The sequence below is a fragment of the Agelaius tricolor genome, unplaced genomic scaffold (genome assembly GCF_023055355.1).
Source record: "Agelaius tricolor isolate 1412-34295 unplaced genomic scaffold, bAgeTri1.0.p SCAF_43, whole genome shotgun sequence".
NCBI classification, from domain to species: domain Eukaryota; kingdom Metazoa; phylum Chordata; class Aves; order Passeriformes; family Icteridae; genus Agelaius; species Agelaius tricolor.
In genome coordinates, this window is record NW_027269303.1 from 3,227,790 (window position 1) to 3,252,600 (window position 24,811).

At 52.5% G+C, this 24,811-nt stretch overlaps 1 pseudogene; it reads left to right on the forward strand.

The window, feature by feature from the left end:
• The window catches only part of LOC139604079 (zinc finger protein 850-like), a 180,632-nt pseudogene extending 157,774 nt beyond the window's left edge, over window positions 1–22,858 (forward strand).
• The last annotated feature ends 1,953 nt before the right edge of the window (window positions 22,859–24,811 follow it).

A 24,811-nucleotide genomic window follows, 5' to 3' on the forward strand; every position in this document is an offset into this window, starting at 1 on the left:
AAAAGAAAAAGTTGTAAAGAAAAATAAAGTGTTCTAAAGAGTTTATTTTAATTCTTACTACGTTTTTTTATTTAAGTTACTTTTAATAAAATTTTCTTTATACCCTTTTGGACTTTTAAGCCTACTTTACCTTTCTGCTAATCCTATCTCATGACACAAAAAAATACATAAATACTTAACCGACACTAAAACCCACCACATGCATCAATACATTAATTAAGAAATCTCAACATTAGAAAAATCTTAAATTAACAAACCAAAACCACTACAATGTCATAAAAAACCTTTTGCCAAAATTTCTCTGATTTTCTAAAGTCACCAGTAAAGGCTGTTTAGTTCTTTTGAGCTCCTGAGAATCTCTTGTTGGTATTTCTCCAGGGAGTCCAATTCAGAGGACACAAACGATTGTAATTCCTCTTAAATGTCTCATTGAGAGAGTTTTTTAGTGGATTTGGATGAGGGCTTGTGTGTCCTGCTTGGCACAGCCCAGGCAGGGCTTTCCCAGCCACATTCCACACTCCATTGCCCAGCTGGAGCCGCTGGTGCCTCTGAGTTGTGCTGCCCCAGCCCCAGGGATGCTCTCCTTGTCTGCCCATTCCCCCACGGTCTCTGGGCAGGGATGGCCTCACTGGGGGCTGCTGACATCCTCAGCAACTTGGAGGCTGCTGCTGAATTTCCCTGCTCCAGAGGCTTGTTCAGCCTTCAGCTCTTCAGTGCAGGAATTCAGTGTCCCAGGGCTCATGAACATTCAGAACATCTTAACAAGCCAAGCCTCTGGGAATAATTTAAGTGTTCAAATCTTTTGTGGTTAATTTGACAGACTTCAGTTGCGTGTTCAAAGTGAATGCATTATATTTAAAAAGACAGTGAGAAAACATTTTTTAGGTCCTGTTAAGGATTATTTCCTATTCATAAATCGATATGTGCAATCTCCAATTGATACTGAATCCAAGTACCTCCTCATGCAGTTTGAATGGATATGCAAATCAAGACCCTTCATGGCTGACAATCAATCAGACTCTGTCCCTACCCCCAGCCCACCATTTCCCCCATCCAAGCCCTGGCACTCAGAGCAGCCTTGTGCAAATCTGAGCTCCCTCCAGCCCAAGCTGCACCTGCAGCTTTCAGCTCCTTGGCTCCCACTCCCACCTGCTTTCCTTGCAGAAGGAGCTGCCCGAGACACAGAGGGATGTTCATTTCTTGTCAGCCAACAAAGCCAAGGGAGGGCACAGCTCCATCAAATGCAAAAGTCATTCCTCTGCTGGATATTAAATCCACTTTCCACAGCAGACAGTCTCAGAGCAATGGAAAACACCTTCTGTGCCCAGCACAGATCCCAAGGTCCCCCAAACCCTCCCTGCCGCGATTCTGCCCAGATTTGCTCTTTGCACACACGAGTCACAGGCTGAAGTCAGGAGCTCCCTCCATGTCCAGAGGGAGGAAAAGAGAGAAAGGGGATGAAGAGCTCTCCTGTGCAGAGCCAAGGTCCAAGTGCGGCCCCTGCAGTGGGAGCCACAACTCATCAGGTTTGTGTCCTTTGGGCTCAGGGCCTGGTGACACTCAGAGGCACAGAAAGGTTTCTTGCCAACAAACACAAGTTGAACATTTGAACAGTTTAATAACCATCACAGCTCTTCTCTCAGCTCTCTGGGATGTCCCAGCAGCTTCTGACATGTCCACCATCCCCAAGGGATTTCTTCCAGGAACAGTTTTAGACAGAGACATAAGCAAAGGTAATTCTGTGATATATATAAACACAATTAGGATGTTTATATGTAATGTGGAGTTGTATATGTAATATGTGTAATATGTGTAATATGTAATATACCACATTAGTGGTATATATTTGAACTTCAGAAAGATTGGCAACTAGCTGAAGCTCAAAGCATGAAACCAGTCATTTGAGAGGCACTTGAATGACCAGAGAGCAACTGGATGAGAAAATCTGGGAGCGATGGAAAGAACATAGTTGCTCTAAATGAAGAGATATTCTTAGACATGGACATTTAAACAGGAGAGAAAGAAACACATGAAGTAGGTGGGGTCATTAAATACTAGAGTGAATGTCAGTGGCAAAGGTAGAGGGGAAGATGAGTATTTCTTCTCCTGCCATCAGTAGAAAAATCCAGTAGATCCAGGAAATTCCTGTTCCTGCTGGGAAAAGTTTGTCATTTCTTAAAAGTACTCAAGTGACCCAGATAATAATGATTTGCTTGTATATTATGAAATTAACACTTATTAAAACCTGTGCCCCTTTCCAGGAAGACATCAGCTGTGTGCCCATGAACAGGCAGTGCCACTTGTGCCCTGAGGTGCCCAGCTGGGATTGGATCTCTCCCAGAGCACCTGAGGGAGAGCAGAGCACCTTGCAAGCTGCAGGGCCCTGCCAGGCCCGCAGGGCTCCTGTCTCATCAACATCTGCTCTGCTCCAGTCTGAAGCAGGGCCCAGCATGGTGCCGGGATCATCAGAGAGCTGAGGTGTGTGCTGGAATTCAATGGCCTCCCTATCCCGCAGCAGCCCTGCATTTCCCTCCTGCAGCCTTGGTCTCCAGCCCAGCCATGGAGGCTCTTTGGGCTCTGGAGTGTTGCTGAAGCCGCCAAGGGCAGCTGAGCTCTGCCTTTGGCACAGTCAGGCCTGGCCAGCGCAGGCCATGCTCAGCAATTGCTTGTGTGTGCCTGGCCTTCCTGTCAGTCCCGGCAGCAGCTGCGTGGCCCCTTTGTGGCCCTGTGCTGGCCCAGCCATGGTGGCCCAGCCCCTGTGCAGGCCCAGCCCAGGCCAGGAGCATTGCGGCTGGGAACGGCCCCTGTGCCGTGGTGCCCACAGCAGCCTTGGGGCTCTGTGCCCCATGGCCTCCCTGCTGGGCAGCCTCTGCCAGCTCCTGCAGAGCCCCTGGCACCTGTGGGGCTGCACAGACAGCCCTGCCCCGGGCTCTGCCGGCCTCTGGGCCAGCAGAGAGGCAGCCAGGGCTGGCCATGGCCGGGAACAGGCCCTGAGCCCCACAGGAGGATGGAGCTGGGCCACAGCCAAACTCAGCCCAGGCCAAAGCTGGGCTCAGCAGCCAGGGCTGCCAACACATGGGCACAGAGGCTGGCGCTGACAAATGTCCTGGGCCCCCTCCCTGCTCTGTCCATGCCACCAAGGGCACAGAGCAGCCTCCTCTCTGGGCCACTTGCCTGTTTGCAATGCCTTGCACAGGCGCTGGCCCTGCCCCACAAGGCCTGGCCTGAGCCCTGTCCCTGCACGCTCAGCCAGGCTGAGATGGACACTGATGGTTTCTGGGCCAGGCTCTCTGAGCCCAGCCCAGCTCCCTGCAAGCTCTGCCAGCTGCCCTGAGCTCTGGGCAGCACCAAGGGCCTCTCTGAGCCCAACCCAGCCCAGCCGGCTCTGGCCCCACAGCTCTGCTCAGGCCAGGCTGCTCTGGGCACTGGGCCCACGGCCTCAGCCCCTGCCAAGGCCACAGCAGCAGCTGCAGCTGCCACAGGACTCAGCCCCAGCCATGGGGGAAGGTGCTTGGCCAAGGCCAAAGGAGGCCCCCTGGCTGCCCTGCTCCCCCCGGGCTGAGGTGCATAGAGCTCTGCAGCCCCTGCTGCCATCCCATCTACCCAGGGCAGCACAAGAGCCCCAGCCTTGGGGCCCTCAAGAGCTGCTCCTGCTCCAGGCCCAGGGCCCATGCCAAAGCTGGGGCAGCCACAAAGCTGTGCCCATTTCTGTTCATTGCTGCTCTGATGGGGATGGATCCTCAGCCACTTGGAGGCTGCTGATGAATTTTGCTACTCCAGAGGCCTCCTCTTTCTTGAATTCTTCAATTCAGGAATTCAGTGAGGAAAGCTCATAAACATTTGTTCAAAAACCTCAAACAAGAAAATCCCATGGGAATAATCTAAGTTTTCAATTCTTCTCTGGTTAATTAGACATATTTCGGAAGTGTATTAAAAGTGAATATACTATACTGAAAACAATGCAGGGAGAATTGTTTTGCCCGTTTAAGTTTTCTTTTCCTGTTTATAGATAGATATCCGCAATGTCCACTTGATAGTGACCACCAGCACCTCCTAATGTAGTTTCAACAGATTTGAAAATCAAGACCCGTCATGGCAGACAATCACACTTTGTCCCTACCCACACTCCACCACTTCCCTCATCCAACCCCTGGCACTCAGAGAAGCTGAGGAATGGAATCACATCCAGGGGTGTCCTCAGGGCTCAGGATTGGGGCTAGGTCAGTTCAATCTCTTTATTACTGATCTGGACGAGGCCATCAAGGGCACCCTCAGTCAGTTCCCAGGTGAGCCCAAGCTGGGCGGGACTGTGGCTGTGCTGGAGGGCAGGAAGCTCTGCAGAGGGATCTGGACAGGCTGGAGCCAAGGGCCCTGGACAACTGGATGAGATTCACCAAGGCCAAGGGCCAGGTCCTGCCCTGGGCTCACAACCACCCCAAATCCCTGGCCATGCCCTGGCCCTGATCCCCACAGCCTGTCCTATTTCCTTCATCCCTGCATTGCCAGGGACTCTCTGGGACAAGGGAGCTCTGCTCTGGAGATTGAGGGAGGTGCAAGTGCAGCCACTGGAGTGGGAACCACAACTCATCAGGTTTGTGTCCTTTGGTGAGCAGGAACTGGTGAGACTCAGAAGCACAGAAAGTTTCTCCTCATGGCACACGGACCATGGTTGAACAGGACACAATTTAATAACAATCTCACTCTTCCCTGAGCTATGTGCAAAGTCCCAGCAGCGTCTGATGAGTCCACCATCCACATTTCCAGTCTAACATTAATTTCACACAAATGTGGTTCTGTGACAGATATAAACACAATTAAGTTCTTGTATCAGGATGCTCATCCTGGAGTGGGGACAAAACAGCTCCAACAATTCCTGATTTGCAAAGCTGTCAGTGGTGGATGGAGAAGGGAGGTCAGGCTGCTCTTGGTGTTGAGGAAATGCTGAAACCAGCCTGACTCATTTCATCTCCTCCTGTCCTGGCTGATCTCCCCTCTTTCCCCTTCCACCCATTGGCTTTTGTCTCCCACCAGGCCCCCAGTGAAGAGCCTGGCTCTGTGTTCTCCATCCCCTCCTTGCTGGCACTGCCAGGCTGGGATGAGGAGCCCCTCAGCCTTCCCTGCTCCGGGCTGGACAAGCCCAGCTCCCTCAGCCTTTGCTCACAGCCCAGGGGCTCCAGCCCCACCTTGGAGGCCCTTCCCAGTTCCTGATCCAGCTGCCAGACATCTTTCCTGCCCTGGGCAACCCAACCCAGGCCACAGTGACCTGGATAATCCCCGTCCTTGATGTCCTGGTCACACAGGCCTGGCCCCTTGTCCCCATGTCAGGCTCTGGGGTGGATCCTGTGGAACATCCTTTGGTGGAGGCTGTGGCTCCAGGTGGGCCGGGGGGATCCCGGGGGACAGGGACCCCGCTGGGCATGGACAGCATTGGACTTGTTGGGAGAAACTGTGAGGGGGAGCTGGGGCCGAGTGACCAACCCAGTGACCTGACACAGCCCTGCTGGGATGTCACACAGCCCCTCTGGGATGTCACAGCCTGCTCTGTGAGCTCACAGCCCCTTCTCTAATGTCACACAGCTGGTCTCTGATGTCACAGCCAACTCTGTGATGTCATAGTCTGCTCTGTGATGTCAGACCTCTGCCCTGTGGTGTCACAGCTGGCTCTGTGATGTCACAGAGGCAGTCTGTGATGTCATAGCTTCTCTATGCCCTCACATTACCCATTCTGCGATGTCATAGCCCACTCTGTGACCTCATGTTACCAGATGATCAATTGTCTCTACCAGGTGAGCTCACACCTGGAGCTTGTTCTCCACAACCCCAGGCCTATGGAAACCACATAAGGCCCATTGTGTGAGAAGGGGGAACTGGAGGTTCAGCAGCCTTAGTGTCCTGCCAGCTCAGCCAGGCCCACTGGAACATTGGGGTTTTCAAGTTTTCAATATTCTGGGTAAGAAAGTGTGGCAGTAACAAAACTTCTACTGGAATTAGGAAGGGCAGACTTTGGCCTGTTCAGGATGCAGATTTGGGGAGTACCAAATCAGGTACTGATTTTTTTAAGGGAAACAGCCCTTAAAAACAAATGGAGTCCAGGAAGGATGGACACATTTCAAGAAAGTAATCTTAAGGGGGAAGGAGCAGCCTGTCCCAGTGTGGCAAAAGATGAGCTGGTGAGGAAAATGACTGGCCTGGCTGCCCATGGAGCTTTTGTGGGAACTCAGGGAAAAAGGGCCAGCAACTCAGCAAGTGTTTAAGGATGTTGTTAGGTTATAAAGAAAAAAAAGTTGAGAGGTGAAAGCTGAGTTAGAAATTAACCTGGCAGCGTCTGTAAAAAAAATGTTAAGTAGTTTTTATATAAAATTTAATAGCAAAAAGTAGGGAGAAGGAGAACCTCTACTCTTTATTGGATAAAGTGGGGAAAACTGTAACTTAAGAAAAGGAAAAGGCTGAGCTACTTAAGACCTTGTTTTTCTCAATTGTCAATATTAGGACAGGCTGTCCTCAGGACAAGTGTTCTCCTGAGCTGCTGGATGGGCACAGGGAGCAGAACAGCCCCCTGGAATCCAGGAGGAAGCAGCTGGGGACCTGCTGAGCCACTCAGATGCTCACAGGTGTGTGGGATCAGATGGGATCCATCCCAGGGGGATGAGCTCCCCAAGCTGCTCTCCATCATTTACCATCAGTCCTGGCTAAGCAGGGAGGTCCCAGAGCACTGGAGGTGCCAGTGTGAGCCCATCCCCAGGAAGGGCTGGAAGGAGGAGCTGGGGAACTCCAGGCCTGTCAGCCTGACCTGGGTGCCTGGCAAGGTTATGGAACAGATCACCTTGAGTGCCATCACAGGGGACCCACAGGATGGCCCAGGGATCAGAGCCAGCCTGCGTGGATTTCAATATCTGCATTGATGGTCTGGGTGAGGGGATTGAGTCCATCATCAGCAAATTTGCAGATGACACCAAGCTGGGTGTGAGAGTGGATCTCCTGGAGGGTAGGAGGGCTCTGCAGAGGAACCTGGACAGGCTGGATCCAGGGCCCAAATCCAACAAGGTGAGGTTTAACAAGTCCCAGTGCCGGGTCCTGCACTTTGGCCACAACAACCCCTGCAGCTCTACAGGCTGGGGACAGAGTGGCTGGAGAGCAGCCAGGCAGAAAGGGACCTGCAGGGACTGATGGACAGCAGGCTGGACACGAGGCAGCAGTGTGCCCAGGTGGCCAAGAAGGCCAATGGCTCCTGGCCTGGATCAGGAATGGTGTGGCCAGCAGGAGCAGGGCAGGGATTCTTCCCCTGTGCTCAGCACTTGGGCAGCACCTCGAGTGCTGTGTCCAGTTCTGGGCCCTCCAATTCAGGAAGGACATAGAGGGGCTGGAGCGTGTCCAGAGAAGGGCAACAAGGCTGGGGAGGCGTCTGGAGCACAAGTCCTGTGAAGAGCGGCTGAGGGAGCTGCTGGGGTTGTTTATCCTGGAGAAGAGGAGGCTCAGGGGAGACAAGGCAGTGTCAGGGCACAGGTTGGACTTGATGATCTCCAAGGCCTTTTCCAACCTTGCTGATTCTGGGATTCTCTGGAACCACCCTTGGAGCAGTTGCAGGATGAGCCCTGGGCCTCCTCTTCAGCAGCTCCAGCAGCCCAGGTCCCTCAGCTTCTCCTGGCAGCACCAAAGCCCATCCTGTCAGTCCTGCAGAGCCTCTGCAGCTCCTCCTCATTGCCCAGAACAGGGAGCCCCAGAGGCAGACACAGCAGCCCAGATGTGCCCCCCTGGCCTGGGGTGCCTCTGGCAAGGGAGCAGCAGCAGGCACTGCAGGAGCCTGCAGACAATTCCTGCAGCACTTGTAGGATGATCCTGCTGCCCAAGGGACGTTCCCTTGGGGCCAAGTCAGGAACTGCAATGGGGAGTGGGGCCAGAGAGGAAAGGGTAAACTTTTCTGGGAGCTCCTTTAGTTCACTTAAAGCCACTGAGAGCACAGCCCCTCATTGACACAGTCTGTGGCCACAGGGTAAGTGGAGGGAAACAAAATGAGAAATGGCACAAACAATGACATTTATTTTTGGACAATATGAAAAAAGTAAAACAAAGAAAAAGAGCCTGCAAAATGAAATCAACAAGAAGTATCAAAGATGTATTTTATTAAAAGTAATTTGCAGAAATTGGCCAGCAGATTAATGTTTCTGAAAGCATCTGGTCATCAGTCTCCACACTGCAGCCTTGAGCTCCTGGTTCCTCAGGCTGTAGATGAGGGGGTTCAGGGCTGGAGGCACCACCGAGTACAGAACTGACAGGGCCAGATCCAGGGATGGGGAGAACATGGAGAGGGGTTTAAAGTCGGAAAATATACCAGTGCTGAGGAACAGAGAGAGCACGGCCAGGTGAGGGAGACAGGTGGAAAAGGCTTTGTGCCGTCCCTGCTCAGAGGGGATCCTCAGCACAACCCTGAAGATCTGCACATAGGAGAAAACAATGAACACAAAACAGCCAAGTGCTAAACAGATAGTAACAGCAATGAGCCCCAGTTCCCTGAGATAGGATTTGGAGCATGAGAGCTTGAGGATCTGTGGGATTTCACAGAAGAACTGGCCCAGGGCATTGCCGTGGCACAGGGGCAGGGAAAATGTATTGGCCATGTGCATGAGAGCAGTGAGAAAGGCACTGGCCCAGGCAGCTGCTGCCATGTGGGCACAAGCTCTGCTGCCCAGGAGGGTCCCGTAGTGCAGGGGTTTGCAGATGGACACGTAGCAGTCGTAGCACATGATGGTCAGGAGGGAAAACTCTGTTGCAGCACAAAACCAAAGAGCTGTGCAGCACATCCAGTGTAGGAGATGTTGCTGGTGTCCCAGAGGGAATTGTGCATGGCTTTGGGGACAGTGGTGCAGATGGAGCCCAGGTCAGCGAGGGCCAGGTTGAGCAGGAAGAAGAACATGGGCGTGTGCAGGTGGTGGCCGCAGGCTACGGCGCTGATGATGAGGCCGTTGCCCAGGAGGGCAGCCAGGGAGATGCCCAGCAAGAGGCAGAAGTGCAGGAGCTGCAGCTGCCGCGTGTCTGCCAAAGCCAGCAGCAGCAAGTGCCTGATGGAGCTGCTGTTGGACATTTGCTGGGGCTGCACATGGGGATCTGTAAGAAAAGTAATCATGGAATAGTTGGGTTTGGAGAGGACTTGAAATATCCCAGCACAGCCTGGGGGCGCTTTCCCCCCACTGCCTGCCCAGGGCTCTGCTGCCTGGAGCTGTCCCTGCCAGCAGCTGCTTCCCTGTGCCCAGGGCTGGGCCCTGCCAGTGCTGCCAGAGCCCAGCCCAGCCCTGGGGGCTCAGCTCTGCCCTGCAGAGCCCTCCCAGCTCAGGCACTGCCCAGGGGCAGCTCTGCCTCTGCAGGCTCTGATGGCAACGTCAGAGCAACCCTGAGGAGGCTGGAAAAGCGACACTGATGCAGCCTCTAAAGGGGCCCTCTGCTGATTTCTGTCACTGCCTGGTTTATTCACATCTGAGAGAATTTTTTTTTTTTCCACCTGAAGTGAGGAATGAATATCTGTGTGCAATTTCCCATCCAGGCAACCCGGAGCAGTAGATAAATAAAGCAGGATTTTCCCTTTTATACAGCCTCTGCTTTGCTGTGCTCACTGTATAATCTATTTGGAAATGTTCTGCAGTGAAATGCCATGCTGGGAGCAGTCCTGAACAATGCAGCATCCTCCCCACACAAGGAGAACACTCCCAAGCCTCACCAGCTGTCTCCTCCCAGCCAGATCTTGTCCCCCAGCGCTGGGAGCAGCTGCCAGGGCTGGCTGAGAGCTGTCCCTGGCAGGCAGCAGAGTCCCTGCCCCAGCACAGCGCCCTGGGCTGCAGGACCCTGCTCTGCAGGACAGCCCTGGGCACCCCTGGCTGCTCTGCACAAGAGACAAGCAGAGAATCTACTCACAGGCTCTGCAGGCATTGGCATGTTCCAGCTGCAGGAGATGGCTCCAGGAGCTGCAGCTGCATTGTCCTGCAGCCAGAGATTCCTGTGCCAAGGGCTGGCAGTGATTGTGCCCCAGGCACTTCTCAGCCCCTTCCCAGCCCTGACTGATTGAAACTCTCTGTGCCTCTGGGCTGTGCCCGCGCTGGCTGCAGGCAGTGCCCCAGCCCTGCTGGGCTGGCAGAAGAGCTGCTCATCAAGAGAAATGTGCTTTTGAAGCTCTTCTTGGTGACCAGGAGCTGCCTCTGTGCCAGGAGCCCAGCCCAGCTCAGCAGCACAGACACAGCACAAGGACTTTAATCAGCCTCTGGGCCTTTGTGCTCAGGCCCTGAACATCAGGCCCTGAGAGGGAGCTGAAGAAACCTCTCCAGAACTCCACGTCAGAATCCAACTCCAAAGTTTCTTGGACTTCTAATGGGTCCCAGAGAGGGACACGACTGTGCAAGTGTCCCCAGGCCCCAGGCAGAGCAGAGAACTGCAGGCAGTGATGACAGGTGGGGACAAAGAGAAGCCAAGTCTTGGTGCCCTGGGGCTCAGCAGGGTCTGTGCCAGCAAGGGCTGGGAGGAGACACCTTGTCCTGAGGCCCTGGGGCCTCCTGGCACAGCCCCAGCCAGGCTGGGCACTGTCAGCCCCTTGTGCTGCCCTCAGCATCCCCCCCTAGCCCACATCCCAGTGGCCTCAAGGATCTGCTGCAAGGAGTCCCTGGGGAGCCTTGCTCAGCAATGGCCCTGGGGGCTCCTGAATGCTCCCTGCAGGGACTGCAGGTTTTTCAAAGGACTTTGGCTTTGGCTTTTGCCTTGGAGTCTCTGAGTGGTTTGTGCAATCATGGCCTCCAATTATCTGCTGTAATTAGTCCCTGGAGAGGCTTTGTCAGGAACAACACTCAGTGGGGCTCATTAATACTTCAGGGTCCTTCAGTTATTTGAAGGTACTTGGTGTTTCCCTTTTGATCCAGACTCTGTGAGAGGTTTGTGCAATCATGGCCCCAATTATCTGCTTTAACGAGTCCCTGGAGAGCTTTGTACTGACACTCAGTGGGGCTCATTAATGCCTTGAGATACTCAAGGTTTTTAAGGTACTTTATGGATTTAAGAATACTTTTAGGTACTTTTAAGGATTTTCCTTCCCACCCTGAGTCTCTGGGAGGTTTTTGGGCCATCCTGGCCTCCAATTCTCTCCTCCAAGGAGTCCATGAGGATCCTGTGTTGGGTATCTTCCCCCTTTCTGTTTTACAACAAAGATGGAACTGAAAGAATTTTTTAAGACTTTCTAAAAGCATGCAAACAAACATGATACAATTAACAATACAACAACAACCAATAAGAGAATTATAAGTTCTGTTTCAGCTCGACATCATCCAACCCTTTAGTCGCATTGGATTGGAAGAGTTTATTGACCCAGTCTTTGTTTTCCACTTGAAGCTTCTTGAACCCTTCCTTCAGTACCTGAATGCTCTTGTGGATTGACTCGCTGTGGCTGGAGAGGTTCATGCAGCACATGCCCTCAGAGTCTACACAGCCATGCCCATGTGCCCAGAGTCAAAACTCTATCGCTGTTCTGCAAGGTGGCGTGTCTGATGGTCTCTGTTTCTGAGAGCAGCCACTCAATGTGAGGGAGGCAGCATTGGTTTGCTTACTTAACAGGAACCCAGGATGGTCTGATTGTCCTAAAGCTTTAGCTGCAGCCACCCAAGGTAGTCCAAATTGGGGGTGCTACCATCCAATACCTGGATTAAAGCTTGCAAAGCCATCTCTTTGATATCATCCAATACTTCTCTGGGGGTACCTGCTGCTTGATCATCTGGCAGGCTGTGTTGTCCTTCTTCAGCTAGATGGTTGATTGTCAATTCCACCCTTGCCTCATTATTAGCATAGTCTGCTATTGATTGATTTAATAAACACTTCCATTCTCCTTCCCACAGGGTGTATTCTGTAGGTGACAACAACATGGTCATAATATATTTTAAATCATAGGGTTTTAAGACATGTGCTGTAAACATGGCTCTCATTAGGCCATTAAAACAAGCTAAGTCCTTCCAATGGTCTTTAGCTGCCCTACACAGATCCTTGATTTCCCCATAAACCAATGGCTGATACCTGGGATTCTGCCCCCTTCTTTCATAACATACCGGGGCAATGAGGAGTTTCGAGGCTATTTGCCAGTCTCCTTCCTTAACTGGAGGCATGGCCCAGGGTGGAGGTGGAATGATTGACAGTGGGGGCGTCACCTGCAGTTGTTGTGGTGGAGTCTGGAGGTTCGTTCAGGGCAGAAGAGAAGGCTGTGGTAGCAGGAAGTGGAGGAGCCAAGATGGAGGGAGGATGGTCAGGCTCCCGAGCCACATTCGGGCTCCTTCCGTCTTGAGTCTCCAGGGCATGATGCTCCAAGACTGCGTGGCCATTGCCATCTTGGACCATCGTGGAAGGTCTGAGAAAGGCAGGTTTGAGGGGTGGTCCCAGGTTGGGAGTGACCAATGGACTGAGTTTTTGAGACACTGCTTGCTGGTCGAGGATGGTGTGGAAGATGAGGAGCATGCAGGGTGCAATGGGGTCCCTTTTGATTGAAAGTTGCACAGTTTAACTCTCATGAGTCCCAAAATTCAGTGGTATGGATTTCATCAGGAAAGGCCTCTGGAAAATTTTTAATGATCCACCTCATGATTGATTTTAATTTCTTCTTTGAAAATATTTTGTCATGATCAGTGAGAATTACTTAAAGCATCCATATACACTTCTTTCTACTTTGGACATCTGGCTGCCCATTTTTCTCTTTCTCTGCCTTATGGGGAAGATCCTACGGAACACCCCAAATCAATTATGGGACATGGGTGCTTATTGTACAAACACAGTGGCAAAATGGGCAATAAATGTCTTGCATTTCCCCAAACCCACCTGCAATCCTATGCAGGTGAAACCTTCGTTGTCCCTGCTGATCCTGGGCAAGGTCCCTCAAAGCAACGATGAATCCACTGGGCCCGGCACAATCCAAAATCCCGGGGAGCCCTGGCCTATCCATCAGCTAACCCCAGCTGACGTGACTGACACAGGGAGCCCTGAGTGACATGGTCCCTTTTTGGGTGCCAAATGTCACAATGAGGGTGGCTGTGACAAACCTCTCTGGTTCCCTGACTTCAGGGCAAGAGTGGCAAAAATGAAAAGGAGCAGGATCAAGGGAGTTGTTTAAAAGGAACTTTAAAAACAGGGTGAAAAGCAATAAACATGGAGAAGTCGAGAACAGTATGAGGGACAGGATCCAAAGAACCGAGACAAAGGGGAAGCAACAATATGTACACTTGGGGGTAGAACACTCTAGAACAATAGCCATAGAGGGGAAACAAGTAACCAATAGGGGAGTAGAACTTGGACAAGTTAGCATAGCAACACTAAAGGCTTATGGGGGAACTCTCAAGCTCACCCTAAGTTAAACAAATGATTCCCAGGGCTTGAAACTCATGCCCAGTACTTCTGGGGTAAAATCTGTCTGACTCTGAGTTACAGCTGGGCTAACTCCCACACTGCTTTGCTCTGGCCCCTTGGGACCATGTGGCCCAGCAGAGCCACAATGTTGTCCTTGGTTCCATGAGGCTCCACAGTGTCACAATGGTCCCTTGGTTCCACAGGGCCCTGCAGTGTCACAATGGCTCCTTTCTTCCATGATGCCCTCAGGGGTCATAATGGCCCCTTGGTTACACAAGTCCTTAAGGATCTTAATGGTCTCCATGGTTCCACAAGGCCCCACAGTGTCATGATGGTCTATTGGTTCCATGAAGCCTCGCTGTGTCCAATGGCCCCTTGATTCGATTGGGGCCCAGTAGTGGAACAATGATTCCCTTGGTTCCACAAGTTCCCATAGTGTCACAATGGCCCCTTCCTTCCAGGAGGCCCCACAGTGTCACAATGCTCTCCATGGATCCACGGTGCCCTTCAGGATCACAGCGGCCCTTTGGCTCCACGAGGCCCTGAAATGCAGCAATGGCCTCTTGGTTCCACAAAGCCCTGCTGCTTCACACTGGCCCCTTGGGACCATGCGGCCCAACAGAGCCACAGTGATGTCCTTGGTTCCACGAGGCCCCAAAGTGTCACAGTGGTCCCTTGGATCCATGGTACCCTGCAGGGTCACAATGTTCCCCTTGGTTCCACAAGGGCCTGCAGTGTCACCATGGCCCTTTGGTTCCACAATGCTCCGCAGTGTCACAATGGTCTCCATAGGAAGGAAACAAGTGAGCCCCAGTGGTGCAGGGGCAGATGAGAGGCAGTCACCAGAGGCCAAGCCTGGCCAGACTTGACTGTATTGGCAGATTCTTTCTGGGAATAACCCTTGGATATAGGGAATTTTAGACACAGAATCCCAATTTTGGCCACGTGAGCCGAGACAAGAAAGACAGTTCTTTCCCATAGGAATAAAAGCACAGAGCCCCAGTGCTTCACGGCCAGATGGGAAGTGGCCCTTGACATGTCAAATTCAGTGGGACCTGTCAGACAGCCCCCAGGAGGCCAAAACATGCACACCTGTTCCATGTTTCATTCACTTCATGGGTGCCCACACTGTCACAATGGTCTCCTTGATTCCATGAGGTCTGGCAATGTCACAATGGCTTCTTGGTTTCATGAGCCCCAACAGAGTCACAAGGGTCCATTGGCCCCACGCAGCCCCGCTGTGAAACAATGGCTCCTTGTTTCTATTTTAAATCAATCACAATCAAACCACAGTTTGATCATTGATCCTTGCTTCCATAGGGCCCATGATTTGCACAATGGTCTCCTTGATTCCATGATTCCTGGATTCCACAGTCTCACCATCATTTCCTTGGACCTCCATTGTCACAACTGAGCCATGGCTCCATGAGGTTCCGCAGTGTCACCGTGGTCACCGTCAGAGGCTGGATGAGATCCATGTCCCGAGACACCTTGGGATGCTCGGAATGCCCGTGTGGGGCCAGGGCCGGGTCAGGCCTTGGTTTGTGGTGGGACAGAGCCCCGTCCCCAGCCCTGGCCCAGAAGAGCTGCCAATCACACAGCAGGGGCGGTGCTGACCCAGCTCTGATTGGCCCAGCTGTCAATCAATCAATCACACACCAGCAGCTGGTGCTAACCCTGTCTCTGATTGGACAGGCAACTGGCAGTCCCACCCCAGGGGCGGGGCCATGAAGGCCCAGGGGGTTAAAAGCCGGAGCACGAGGCCAGCCCAGGGTCTGGATCCTGCCTTCTGCTGGGGTTCCTCTGTTGGTGATGCTGGAGCCCCAGCAGTTGGTACCCCTGTGTGTGTCTTTCTATGGATCTTCTGTCTTTCTCTTGTTCCCTATTTCTTCTCCTTCTAATCCTAATTACCTGGAACATTTTTGGGTAACTTGACATGTTAAGGGTTAAAGGATTTTAGGTTAAATGTGTGGGAATCCAGGGCACAGGAATATTTCTCTGTCTGCTCTCAGGCATCTTGACCCCCAGAGAAACAATGCCTTTAACCTTCACCCATGGAGAGGACTTCCTGGACTTTGAGACAGATTAGAATTTACCAAAGTGTAAAATAGGTAATACAGAGTACTATACTATGTCCCTTGGGTGAGAAATTTAGGTTTTCGATATTTTAGTATGGTCTAGATAGGAAGCAAGATGCAGGAATTGGGGTGTAGTCCCTGTCTTCTTGACCTACTCCATTTTTTGCAGTGTTGGTGGGACAGGGTCATTGGTCAAGGAAAGCACAGTGCAGAGGTTATGTGGACAGTCAAGGGATGAGTTATTGGTCGATAAGTAGAAATAATGTAGGTTTTAAGAATTAATTGGATGAGAAAACTTTAAAAGATCTTGAAACTGTACATTTTAGGGCCATTTTGAGGTGTTTCCCCAGCGTGCTGAGCCTGGTGTGGACAGCAATGAGGAACTTTTGATAAGATAACCATAAACAAGAAGCTGAAGTCTGAAAAAGTCCCGTGCGTGTCCTTATATCTGGCACAGAACTGCTACTGGAGGGTTTCCCTCATCCATGGAGCCCCCAGAAAGGCCCAACATAAAACAAACCTCAACGACTGGTGCCCCAACAATGTTTGTAATAGGTTGGCTTTTTTCCATTAAGTTGTTTACAGAAGGGTGTTGTCTTACTTGGCCAATCATGTGAAATGTGTTGATTAAATGACCAATGAGGTCCACCTGTAGAAAACCAAGACATAAAAGAAGAGGATTGAAAAAAATGGGTGACTTTTAGCCCTTAGCCTTCTGATCTGGGTCTGTGTCATCTCTGATTCAACGGGGACATTTGGGGATCAGTGGGTGCTATTGGGAATCCTTTCTGCACCTTGTGACCCAACAGGAGCTTCTCTAATAAACTTTGCCTGAAGCTCCCACTGTGCCCATCACAGGAACCCCTGTGAGTGTCTGGGACATCCCGGTTCTTTGGCAGCCTGGGCACTCCTGGGATGTCACCGTGGAGCCCCCGTGAGTGCCTGTGACAGATCGGTGCCTTTGCAGCCCAAGGTGCCCTGGGATGTCACCATGGAATGGCTGTGACTGCCTCTGACCACAGGGCTCTTTACCATCCCAGAAACCCCTGGGAGGTCTCCATGGAGCCCCTGTCTGTGCCTGTGACTTTCCAGCTCTGGAACAGCCTGGAGACTCTTGGAAATCTCCATCGAGCCCCTCTGAGGGCCTGTGACAGATCTGATCCTTAGCAGGCAACCATCACCAGCCCCCTGTTGCTATGGTCAGTTTCCATGGCAACCATCACCAGCCCCCTGTTGCTATGGTCAGTTTCCATGGCAACCATCACCAGCCCCCTGTTGCTATGCTCAGTCCCTCGGCAGCTCCATGGAGACCCCATGCCAGGGGTGGTTGCCATGGACACCAGCTCAGGCCTGCAGCCAGAGCCCGTTGCCATGGCAACCATTGACAGCCCCATCCCCAGGCTGATGGGATCCCAGAAGCACAGAATTGGCTGAGCTGGGAGGGACCCATCAGGATCCTCCAGTCCAACTGCTGGCCCTGCACAGGACACCCCAACAATGCCAGCCTGGGCCTGGCAGCGCTGGCCAAACGCTGCTGCAGCTCAGAGAGCCCTGGAGCTGGGACCCTTCCCTGGGGAGCCTGGCCAGGGCCCCAGCAGCCTCTGGCCAAAAACCTTTTCCTGACATCCAACCTGAGCCTGCCCCGACTCAGCTGCAGCCGCTCCCTCCTCTCCTGTCCCTGGGCACCAGAGGGAAGAGGTTCCCACAGCCCCAGCCAGGGACCCGCTCCCAAGGCTGCTGCCATGGCCACCAGGGCTGGCACCAGCTGGGATGCTTGGTTTCCATGGGCCGGGCTTCAGGAATGGGATTCCCCAATTTCCTGCTCCCGCTAAAACCGCGCTGCCCTCGCTGCCCTCTCGCCTCCCATGGAAGGCACAAAAGGCAAAGATCCCAGGCTGGGATAAGAACAATTTATTGGGAACAGCAACAAGATAAGGAACAAATGGAAGAGAAACAATACTGATAACAGAAGAGATAAATATAACTGTTTACAGGGAAAATTAAAACACAACTCACTGGGTCTGCCTGGCCACAATTTCCCCCTCCTGGAAAGGACACCCTTCTCCTCAGGGGTGAGAGAGAGAGAGAGTTCCTTTCCTACTCCTGGCAATGACCTGAGGTGGGAGTGAATGTAATGACAGGACCATGGCCAGACCCTCATGTGTTTCAATGCCACATCATGTCACTGGGAGGGGCAGGAAAAGGGACAGGTGTCTTCCCAGCATGGATCACAGGGAAGATGGATCACCAGGGCTCTTCCCAATGTGGGACCTCCAATGGAGGATGAATTTGGAGCAGTGAACGAAGCTCCTCGTTAAACTGGGGCATTTGCAGGGCTTCTCTTACCCATGACTCTGTTTGTGTCTGGTCAAGTGAGAGCTGCTGGTGAAGCTCTTCCCACACTGGGGACACTCGTAGGGCCTCTCCCCAGTGTGGATGCGCCGCTGGTGCCTGATGAGGTGGGATTTCCACTTGAAGCCCTTCCCACAGTCAGGACAGCAGAAGGGCCTCTCCTCTGAGTGAATTTGCTGAATGGGCTTGAGGAGATGGGAGCTTCTCCGAAACCTCTTCTGACACTGGGACACTCGTAGGGCCTCTCCCCAGTGTGGATGCGTTGGTGGATGATAAGGGCGGAGCTGCAGCTGAAGCCCTTCCCACACTCCCCACACTCGTAGGGCCATTCCCCAGTGTGGATCATCTGGTGGCTGATCAGGGTGCTGCTCTGCCTGAAGCTCTTCCCACACTCCAAGCACTTGTGGGCCTTCTCCCCATTGTGAAGCTGCTCAAGGGCCACCAGCTCTGAGCTCTGTCCACCTTCCTGGCTCAGGGTGGGTCTTTCCTCCTCAGAGCACCCTGGGCTGGGTTTGCAGCCGCTCCTCCTGTGAGATCTCTGGGGATTTTCCTCTACATTGGAATTCTGCACCGTGGAGCCATTCAAAATGGCCTCCTCCATGAGGTTCTGCTGTGGGGATTTGTCCTCCCTGATCTCCATCCTCAGCTTCTTCCCTGGGGGAGGAAGGCCAAGGAGAGGATGGGATTTGCCTCCATGCCAGAGGGAAGGGGAAGGAGATCCCCCCAGTGCATCCCCAGCAGGATGGGGTTGGCAGCAGGGTTGTCCTGGAGCCGGGGGCTGTGCTGGGCTGGGAGATGGAGCAGGAGAGAGGGGGAAAGGGGCACTGACTTCCTCCTCAACTGCCTGCATGTCCCAGGGCATTGTGTCAGTTTGAAAAGATAGGTGTCTGCTAAGGAAGGCAGAAGACTCCCTTGAAATGGAAAATGTTAATCCCTTCACTTGGAATTATAATTTTCAAAACAAGAGGCTGTCAAGCAAAGTCTATGGGAATAGGAATAACAATTCTTCAGAAGGAAAATTAAAAATACACATGCAGTAGTACTAAAAACCACTTACAGAGTAAGAATATGACCTGACACCCTGTGGGTCAGAGTGTTGGTAGCACTCCTGTTAAATGGTGGCTGCAGTGCTCCTGCAGGGACAGGTGTGGTTCTGTTGGAGCAGTGATCCTGTAGAAGGGTGGAGTTTTCCTCTGAAGGTCCAGTTGTGGTGTTGATTGGCCTGGTCTTCCTCTGGGATCCAGTGGAGCTGAAAGCTGCTCTTCTGGGAATCTTGTGGGAGAAGGCTGACTCTGTTGTTCACATTCTCAGATTATATCCAGGTAGGAATGCTTGGCTCCTCCCTCTGGGCAGATCTTCTCACAATGGGATGATGGAATTTTTATCAGTGACACTCAATGGCCCATTAACAGAAGATATCTCCCTGGAGGGAGGATTCATGTGGAAGAGATAAAGTAAACTGCTCAATTAACAGATGATAATTGCCCCAACTTTGACAGAGGGTAATTGAATACACACCCAGCTAAACCTGAGACACTGTTCCAGCCTTGGAAAGCAGGATTTGGTACCAGGATTCTTTAGGGAATGCAACCCTGATTGAAGGCAGAGATAGAATCTCCAGAGCCTGCAGCCAGAAATGGACAGTTGTGTGATACTCATTTCAACATCTTCTCTTTTGGAATTATTTACTAATGATTATTTGCTTTGCCTACCTAATATTTTTGTAATTTTTTGCAAATTTGCATTATCTAAATTACACTGTTCCTTAAGTTAAGTTGGTGTCTGTGTCTTTGGTGCGGGCTCTGCCCACTGGTGAAACAGGGCCCAATCCTGCCTAAGTGTTACCTGGGGAGACAAAACCCTCACTGCAAATGTGCCCCCTTCCTCCTTGTTCCCCACACTTCATGCACTGATCATGATGTCCTATGGTCTGGGCTATCCCTGGTGTCAGCTGGGATCTCCTGTCCTGGCTGTGTCCCCTCCCAAGCTCCCCCACACCCTCAGCCCCTCCCCAGCGTGGCCGAATGAGGGGCAGGACAGGCCTTGGTTCAGTGCGAGCTCAGCAAGAACAAAACCATCTCTGCGTGCTCAGCCCTGTGCTCAGCCCCCGGGCCCGGCATTTCCTCCACTGCCACCCCGGAGCCCCCTTTCCCACCCCTCTGCCCCACGGCCGCCGCAGCACCAGCTGACAATAGAAGCAATTCTGTGGCAATTCCAAGTTTCCTTGGTTCCTGCACAGCTCCAGCTCAGCTGCTGGCAGGTTACAATTAAAGAAAAGTGCAAATTTGGCCCAATACAGATATTATTAAAAGGAAGGGAAAGCTCTGTGTAGCTGTCACAAAGGTGACAGGGATGAAGAGAATAATGATTCTCACATTTGGAAAAAACCCAAGCCTGGGAATCCAGTAGTTATTTGGGAATTTAGCTACTTGAGCTGGGCTTCTTGTGGGACTTTTAGCAGCCTTATGTTCCTCACCATGTGGTGAATGAACCTTGTCAGTCTTGCTGGTATCATTTGCTCCATTTCCTCCAGCGATTTTAACAAACTTTTCAAGGAGGGACAACAAAATATTTTCTTTACACTCCAGTCCCACAACAGCCATTTTCCTCATCAGTTCTCCCATAGGTCGCTCAGACGAAGCTGCATCAGGGTTTCCAAGAGTTCCTCCAGACAGAACCACAACCTCCTCAGAGGAAGGAACCATGCTGTAGTCAAAGGCAACTGGGGTCAAAGAACAGTGCCCTGAACTCACTGTGCCAAAATAATTTTGCAATCTGGTTAAGAAAATATTAGAGAGATGCCATTTGCCTTGGAGCAGGGCAAGTGTGACATTGTCCCCTGTGTGTGTGGCCTTCCCAGGGTGGGGGTTTTACACCTGAGCCAGTTTGGGTAAGGGGGGTGGTGTTCACCCCCTGAGCAGGGATTCCCCCACTGTTTCAGGCTGCAGTGTAAGATGGAACCAAATGCATGTTTTCAATCCCCATCTTCATCAACTGCTATCAACAGGTGGGGCAGTGTTCTTGATCTCTTCCATGACTCAGCCCTGATAACGCCCTCCAGGGGAGATATCTTCTGTGAATGGGCCATTGAGTGTCACTGCAGGACTGATAAAATTCCATCATCCCATTGTGGGATGCTCCGCCCAGGGGGAGGATCCAAGCATTCCTACCTGGATGTAAGCTGAGCCTTGCAACACCAGGAGCAGCTTGCCTACTGGATTCCCAGAGAACAAGAGCTCCAGAACCACCACTGGACCTTCAGAGGAAGACCAGACCCTTCTACAGGATCACTGCTTGGACAGAATCACATTCATCACTGCAACAGGACTGCAGCCACCATTTAATGGGACTGCTGCCACCACCCTGACCAGCAACAGGGTGTCAGGTTATATCCTGACTCTGTCAGTTTAAGGCAGTGTTTCTGTAGCATTGCCTTGATCTTCTTTTCTTATGAAATTGTAATTCTGGTTTAGACTCTCCCCCAGGTTTGCCTTGAAACCAGTAAAAAATTCAATGCGCTCATCCCTTGCTTTCCTCCCAGAACAGGATTTCACATCCCCAAACCTTTGCCAGATGGAGGAAGAGGCTGCAAGGAAGAGGAAGGAGCCCCGGGACATGCAGGAAGGTGAGGAGGAAGTCAATGCCCCTTTCTCCCTCTCTCCTGCTCCATCTCCCAGCCCAGCACACCCCCCGGCTGCAGGACAACCCTGCTGCCAACCCCGTCCTGCTGGGGATGCACTGGGGGGATCTCCTTCCCCTTCCCTCTGGCACGGAGGCAAATCCCATCCTCCCCTTGTCCTTCCTCCCCCCGGGAAGGATCTGAGCATGGAGACCAGAGAGGAGAAATCCCCACAGCAGAAACTCATGGATGAGGCCATTTTGAGTGACTCCAGGGCACAGGAATCCAATGGGGAGGAAAATCCCCAGAGATCCCACAGGAGGAGGGGCTCCAAACCCAGCCCAGGGTGCTCTGAGGAGGAAAGACCCACCCTGAGCCAGGAAGGTGGACAGAGCTTCAGCCAGAGCTCAGAGCTGGTGGTCCATGGGCAACTTCATGATGGGGAGAAGGCCCACAAGTGCTTGGAGTGTGGGAAGAGCTTCAGGCAGAGCAGCACCCTGATCAGCCACCAGATGATCCACACTGGGGAATGGCCCTACGAGTGTGGGGAGTGTGGGAAGGGCTTCAGCTGCAGCTCTGCCCTCATCATCCACCAACGCATCCACACTGGGGAGAGGCCCTATGAGTGTCCCAGTGTCAGAAGAGGTTTCACACCAGCTTCAGTCTCCTCCAGCACCAGCAGATTCACACTGAGGAGAGGCCCTTCCGCTGCCCTGACTGTGGGAAGGGCTTCAAGCGCAACTCCACCCTCATCACACACCAGCGCATCCACGCTGGGGAGAGGGAGAGGCCCTATGAGTGTCCCCAGTGTCAGAAGAGGTTTTACACCAGCTCTGATCTCCTCCTGCATGAGCAGATTCACACGGATGAGAGGCCCTTCCGCTGCCCTGACTGTGGGATGGGCTTCAAGCGCAACTCCCACCTCATCAGGCACCAGCGGATCCACACCGGGGAGAAGCCCTACGAGTGTGGGGAATGTGGGATGAGCTTCAGCCAGAACTCTAACCTGATCTCCCACCAGAAGACCCACACCAGGGAATTGCCCTATGAGTGTGGGGAATGTGGGAAGAGCTTTAGGCAGAAGTCTCTCTTGATCTGCCACCAGAGGATCCACACTGGGGAAAGGCCATACAACTGCGGGGAATGTGGGATGACCTTTAGTAGGAAGACCCAAATGATCATCCACCAAATGATCCACACAGGGGAGAGGCCCTACCAGTTCCCCCAGTGTGGGAAGCGGTTTCACACCAGCTCTCAGCTCCTCCAGCACCAGCGCATTCACACGGATGAGAGGCCCTTCCTCTGCCCTGACTGCGGGAAGGGCTTCAAGCACAACTCCACCCTCGTCACCCACCAGCGCATCCACACTGGGGAGAGGCCCTACGAGTGTCCCCAGTGTGGGAAGAGCTTCACCAGCAGCTCTCACTTGACAAAACACCAACGGAGGCACCAGTAAAAGAAGCCCTGCACATGCCCCAACTGCAGGAAGAGTTTAATGCACTGCTCCAGCTTTATCCCCCATTGGAGACCCCACGTTGGGAAGAGCCCTGGTGATCCATCTTCCCTGTGATCCATGCTGGGAAGACACCTGTCCCTTTTCCTGCCCCTGCCAATGACATGATGTGGGATTGGAGAACATGAGGGTCTGGCCATGGCCCTGTCATTACATTCACTCCCACCTCAGGTCATTGCCAGGGGCAGGAAAGGGACTCTCTCTCTCCCTGAGGAGAAGGGTGTCCTTTCCAGACAGGAGGAAATACATTGCCAGGAAGAACTAGTTGTTGATGTTGTAGTTTTCTCTGTAAATAGTTTTACTTATCCCTTCTGTTATCAATATTGTTTTTGTTCCTGTTTGTTCTTTATCTCATTGCAGTTCCCAATAAATTGTTCTTATCCCAGCCCGGGATCTTTGCCTTTTGTGCTTTCCACAGGGGGGCGGGAGGGCAGCGAGGGCAGCGCAGTTTTAGCGGAAGCAGGAAATTGGGGAATCCCATTGCTGAAGCCCAGCCCGTGGAAACCGAGCATCCCAGCTGGTGCCAGCCCTGGTGGCCATGGCAACCACCCCTGGCATGGGGTCTCCATGGAGCTGCCAAGGGACTGAGCATAGCAACAGGGGGCTGGTGATGGTTGCTATGGAAACTGCCCATAGCAACAGTGGACTGGTGATGGTTGCCTACTAAGGATCAGATTTGTCACAGGCCCTCAGAAGGGTTCCATGGGGACTTTCCAAGAATCTCCAGGCTGTTCCAGAGCTGGAATGTCACACGCAGAGACAGGGGCTCCATGGAGACCTCCGAGGGGTTTCTAGGATGGTAAAGAGCCCTGGGGTCAGAGGCAGTCACAGCCATTCCATGGTGACATCCCAGGAGTCCCCAGGCTTCCAGAGAGCTGGGATGTCCCAGACACTCACATGGGTTCCTGGCATGGGCACAGTGGGAGCTTCAGGCAACATTTATTAGAGGAGCTCCTGTTGGGTCACAAGGTCCAGAAACGATCCCCAATGCTCCCCATAGGTCCCCAAATGTCACTGTTGAATCAGTGTTCCATGGTTTCTTTCCAATGGAAAACAAGCATCCTTATCCTCCAGGTGTCCATGTCTGAAATTGGGATTCCACCTCCAAATTTCTGGATATCCAAAGGTTACTCCCAGGCACAATCTGCCAGTACATCAAGCCTGGCTGGCCTTGGCCTCTGGTGGCTGCCCCTGCAACACTGGGGCTGGGTCCTTCCCTTCCCATGGAGATCACTGGGACACTGTGGGAACCTCATGGAACCAAGGGGATCCTTGTGGCACCACTGGAGCCCATGGAACCAAGGGGCCATGGTGACACAGTGGGGCTTCATGGAACCCAGAGACCATTCTGGCTCTGTGGGGCCTGATGGAACCATGGAGACCATTGGGACCCTTCAGGGCTGGGTGTCACCAAGGGGGCATTATGGCACCTCAGGGGCTCAGGGAAGGAAGGGACCATTGGGACACTGTGGGGCCCCATGGAACTTAGGGAACATGGAACAGGCCTGGCTAGTTTGGCCTCCCAGGGCCACCTGACAGGTCTGGCTGATGTGGGGATGTCAAGGGCTGCCTCTCATCAGCTCCTGGAGCACTGGGGCTCTGTGCTTTCCTTGCTATAGAAAAGAACCCTCCCTCTTTGTAAATGTCCATTGCCAAAATTGGTATTCTCTCTAAAAATTTTCCTATATGCAAGGGTTTCTCTCAGAAAAAAACCTGCCACTTCTGGCTGGCCTTGTCCTCTGGTGGTCACTCTCATCTGCCTGGCAAACACTGGGGCTCTGTTCCTTCCTTCCTACGGAAAAGAACCAACCTTCATGTCCAAGGTCCAGGGCCAAAATTAGAATTTGTCCTCCCAAATTCCATATATCCAAAGATTGCTCCCAGACAAAAGTAGCA